General features: G+C 32.9%; 1 protein-coding gene across 1 annotated transcript in view; it reads left to right on the forward strand.

Moving 5' to 3' along the window:
- Nucleotides 1–2,042: 2,042 nt before the first annotated feature.
- LOC106457574 (CUGBP Elav-like family member 4) overlaps nt 2,043–5,560 on the forward strand; it is a 257,724-nt gene continuing 254,206 nt past the window's right edge. The window contains exon 1 of the mRNA XM_022383575.1: nt 2,043–2,093. The gene's annotated coding sequence lies outside the window, so the exon portion shown is untranslated. The remainder of the gene's footprint in view (nt 2,094–5,560) is intronic.

The following is a 5,560-nucleotide window of genomic DNA, read 5'->3' on the forward strand; positions in this document are numbered from 1 at the left end:
GTTAATAATTTCTTTCATTTTTTGTGAAATATTTTTTTTAGTGCGTGAACACAATCGAATATGGAGTATGTTGATAAAACTTTAACCAGCAGATAAGTTTGTATTGTTTTGATTATATTTGATCATTATCAACTGCTCCTTCTATTGTGTTTCATTTTCTTTTTTGCAGGTAAGTACTGGCATTCCTTAAGAAAGAAGACAACGTACGGGTATATTTGGCTAAAGGTTTCAGGTTTTCAAAGATGCTGTTTACTGTAATGAATTACATGATGCTTATCGGTAAATAGTTTAAATTACAGCCGTGATGTTGTGAAGGTATGTACAGATTTTATTATGCCAAAACAGCCTGCTTTCAATCTGGGTTAAACACAACTATTGGTATAAAGTATAGTTTTAAAACACTGAATTTGTATATACATCGCTTACAAAAAATGTAAAAAAAGTTAGTGCGTGTACTGTAAATTACGAAAGAGGGTATATAAACAGCATTGAAAAGGATGCAGAAAAGAAAACCTCGAATTGTTTCAAGCATATGCCATTAAGATTGTATTAATAAAGTCATTAATAATACATTTGTACAGATTATGAAGGAAATACCGCGTATAATGTATAACTAACCCCATGTCTGATGAGGCTAGCCATTTCATAAAAAAATATTTAATACAACAAGAAAATTTGTTAGTGGTAGCTTCTTAGAAGAAATGATAGTTTTCTATACCATTCCTGTTCAATAAATATAGTGATTGTTTAATACCAGTAGAAAAAGAGTAAGACATTCTACACTTAGTGATCTTACCTCATCATACTGTGGTTATGGTCAATATCCCCTGTGACTGTTCTCTCCGAGATATCCCCTTACCCTGAAGTATTTTTTCCTCACTTCTTTGTTCTCTATCCAGTATTGCGTGTGTAATTCAATAGACTGACGAGTGCTTGATGCTATTGATTTCAAAAAGCTCTCGGCTCTCCGTGCATTTCCACGTTTCTTCTTCCTACATATGGTACTATGCACCATATTCAGCAACTAATACAAGTTTGATATGTAGCCAGTGATTGGCTGAGATACGTATATCATATCTACTTTACTCGTCGTCTTGTTCAATTGTTCATTCTCTTTTTCTATATATATTGTTTGTTTGTAGTTAAGCACAAAGCTACACAATGGGATATCTGTGCTCTGCCCACCACAGGTATCGAAACCCGGTTTGTAGCGTTGTAAGTCCGCAGCCATAACAATGAGCCACTGGGGGCATATATATATATATATAGACACACATACATACTGATCATAAAATATGTTATAACAAAGATACCTTTGACTTTACAATATAGATATAGGGAAAATTCACATTTACTGAAGCTGGCTTGAGAAATGCTGAGTGCATGTACTGGTTGTTGTTTTTTTATATAAACCCTTAAACCAATGGTCAAAGAGAGCTGCACATACCAATGTTTCGGTCTCTTAAACAACGATAGATTGAATTTCTATCAAAACTTGAAAGAAACTGTATAAAGAACGATATTTAAATTCACCAGAGTTTTTAAACAAAGAAAACGACTTCATTAAGTCCATTGATGTGCCTCATTTCATTCCCCTGCCACTTGCCAATCTTACGGTATAAAATTATGCTTCGCTACCCAACTAACTAATCAAGGATTTTACTGTTGAAGCACCAATGATATTTCAGCATTATACTGCAAAATTTCAGTCTTTTTTTTTCAAGAGGTGTATGAATTTAAGGAGCTTAAGAAGAAGTCTTTATCCGTGAATTTTTTTCTCATAAAACCTATTCTTGATTATATAATATAGCTGACAACAAGACTGTAAAAATAGGGAAAACAAGATATCAGATCGTGACGGTAGCACTAGGGCAAGATTACATTTTTCATGTTAAAATCGCTACAGCTTGCGCGTTTCTTGCCTCATTCCTCCGCGCCTCCTTCAGTCGTGCTCTGATTGGCGATTGGGCGACACTGACTCCTGTAGGGAGCTTCCGATTAAGTTCTTGTCACGGTTACGACGTGTTTTCCATCCAAAGACAACTCCAGTGTTTGCGGACAGTGGACGATTCAGAAAATTTTCTTCGATAGAGGTAAGATACTCTTACTAAAAGTATAGTTATCGATAAAGATATTGAACACAGAATGACCATCCTTAATGACAAAACAATATCGATTCTGTGCTCTCTCTTTACGAAGTACTCTGTCAGCAACAAATCTCAATCATTTATCACGCGCGCACGTGAGAGCCTGTTGCTGTCACGAGCAGGCAATAGCCACCGGTGGTCTTCTACCTGTTGCGGTGTTAGCAACCGTGCAAAGAATTAAACTACTTTGAATCTGTTTTCATTTTAGAAAAATAAAGTAACGAAAACCTTATGTTATTAAATTTTTATATGAATTTAGCTGTGAATATTATTCTTTAGAAGAAAAAAAACTTATTTATTGTTCTTTAGTATATGCGGTAACTTATTTTCCATTTTCAACGTGAAATTACAGCTTGGCCTTTTTTGCCTTAGTGTCATCTAAAAGCTTATAATAAAATTTAATCAGCTGTTCACATTGTAATTAATGTACTGTTTCAAGCCTTTGGTATTTTTCTTTTATTTTGGAGATGTGTTAGTTTTTTACATGTATATATATATATATATATCTGTAATGAACAAACAATAAGCAATTTGTGGGAAGTTTTTTCACTAATCTTTTGCGAAAATGGGTCTCAGATCAAGAAATTCCTAAACCTTTTCATTTATTTAAAACGAAAAATGATGTAACTCGACAGTAGTTTACGTGACATTAACCCAAGAGTAAAATAAAACACTGGACAACAACTACTGTAACATTAGATCACGAATAACATAAAACAATGGATAACAACTACTGTAACATTAGATCACGAATAAAATAAAACACTGGACAACAACTACTGTAACATTAGATCACGAATAACATAAAACAATGGATAACAACTACTGTAACATTAGATCACGAATAAAATAAAACAATGGATAACAACTACTGTAACATTAGATCACGAATAACATAAAACACTGGACAACAACTACTGTAACATTAGATCACGAATAAGATAAAACATTGGACAACAACTACTGTAACATTAGATCACGAATAAAATAAAACACTGAGCAGCAGTTTAAGTTACATTAGTTCATGAAGAAGATAAACTTTTGTACAGCTGATGCTGTGCATCATCCCATGAAGAAAATGAGATTGGACAGTAGCGTTCGTAACATTAGCTTCTGAAAAAAAAACAAATACGACGCATTGACGTTAACTTAAGCAAAAATAACACAGTTGACAACATTAGCTTATGAAAAAAAAACACGATACACTGACAGGAGCTTATGTAATATTAACTTAAGAACAAAAATACACAGTTGACAATAGCTTACGTAACATTAACGTATGAAAAATCGATACACTTGACAAGAGAATGTGTAACATTAGCTTATGAAAGAAAAACGGTGCACTTGACAAGATATTATGTAACATTAGTTCATGAAAGAAAAACGGTGCACTTGACAGTTGTTCACTAGTCATTATCTCACAATAAAATGAAAATACGAAACCCTAGTGTACTGTGCAACAAATGACAAAAAAATTAATAAATCGTCGAACAGTAGTTTACCGAACGTCATCCTCTACAGATGATGGAAAAAATGTATGATGTTTTACTTAACATTAGCTGATGATAAAACTAAAACAATGGCTAATAGTTTACAAAAAGTTTCTCATGAAAAAATGAAACACTGGACATAAATTCCGAATATATTATACACTGTACAATAATAAATATACACATCGAAGGTTAACAGATTTTAATATATATATACACATCGAAGGTTAACACTGTTTTAAGATGAAAATATGATTTCTTCATGGACATTTTGATATTTTCCTTTATACCACTTTAACAATTAATTTTCAACGACACCTTTGTATGATAAGTTTTGTTTCCTGTGAATGTTTTTGTACTCGTTGGTTATAAACTATAAGTTTTAATAAAACAGTATATAAAACACGTTTTGAATTCTACCTGAACACTTATAGAATAATAGTTCCATAAATATTCACGACTAAGATCCTTAGTTTTGGTGTCTTTCTGTTGAAAACGTATACGTCTTATGGATTTGTTATTTATTTCGTCTCCCAAACACTAAACATGTGAATACGAAAATGGATGCTCAAACATAATTAAAACTGTAAGATGTAATGCCACTACATCTTTCACTTTTAACCTACATTGCCTTAAATTCACGTATGTATCTTACATATTCTGAACGTATATAACCTGTAAATAAGTGACGCATTGTTTAGGCATTCAAAAAAATCACGTGCAAGTATATTTTACACCACCATAGCATGCCTAGTAATTGAAAATATAGTGCTAAGTCTTATGGGCAGTTTAATGGATAATAGATGATTAAAACTCAGAGGAAGATAGTTGCAATCTAAGAAGATGTTTCTTCTTTTATTCTTCCAACATCTTCTCACGCACGCATTCTATTGTTCACACATATATTCGCATGACTTTCAATCCTACTGTTTTATAATGAAAAAATGAGTGTTTTCTCAGAATTATAGAAATTATTGCTACATCATGTTTATGTTAGGAAAATTCCTTCAAGATGCAAAGTGAAACCACATTAATCTATGTTTAATCAACTGTGGACAAACATAGCATCTAAAATGTAACCAAAACAAGGCACGTAAGTAATCATTAAACCTATAATCCAACTGTGAAACAAATCACAGTCAAGCTAAAAATTGTAAGTACCCATATCGTCCATAACCCTAATATTAGCCAAAACAAGACCTATAGGTAGTTATGAAGTCTGTAACTGGAATGTCACCAAACCAACGATTGTCAATATTTATGGGGTCTAGAATGTGAATTTTAATCAAACCAAAGTTTGATAATGATCAAGATTTTTACAATACAAATTTCAATCAAGCCAAAACTTGAAAATAATCGTGGAGTACATAACTTACATGTCAGCCAAGCCCATGCACGAAAATAATCATAGAATATATAACTTACGTGTCAGCTAAGTTCGAGCTTGAAAATAACCGTAGAGTATATAACTTACGTGTCAGCCAAGCACATGCTTGAACATAATTGTGGAGTATATAATTCACGTGTCAGCTAAGCTCGTGCATGAAAGTAACCGTAGAATATATAACTTACGTGACAGCCAAGCACATGCTTGAACATAATCATAGAGTATATAACTTACGTGTCAGCCAAGACCATGCATAAAAATAATCGTAGAGTATATAACTTACATGTCAGCCAAGCCCATGCACTAAAATAATCGTAGAATATATAACTTACGTGTCAGCCAAGACCATGCATAAAAATAATCGTAGAGTACATAACTTACATGTCAGCCAAGCCCATGCATAAAAATAATCGTAGAGTATATAACTTACGTGTCAGCCAAGCACATGCTTGAACATAATTGTGGAGTATATAACTTACGTGTCAGCCAAGACCATGCATAAAAATAATCGTAGAGTATATAACTTACGTGTCAGC

This window comes from Limulus polyphemus, unplaced genomic scaffold (genome assembly GCF_000517525.1).
Source record: "Limulus polyphemus unplaced genomic scaffold, Limulus_polyphemus-2.1.2 Scaffold347, whole genome shotgun sequence".
Classification (NCBI taxonomy): Eukaryota; Metazoa; Arthropoda; class Merostomata; order Xiphosura; family Limulidae; genus Limulus; species Limulus polyphemus.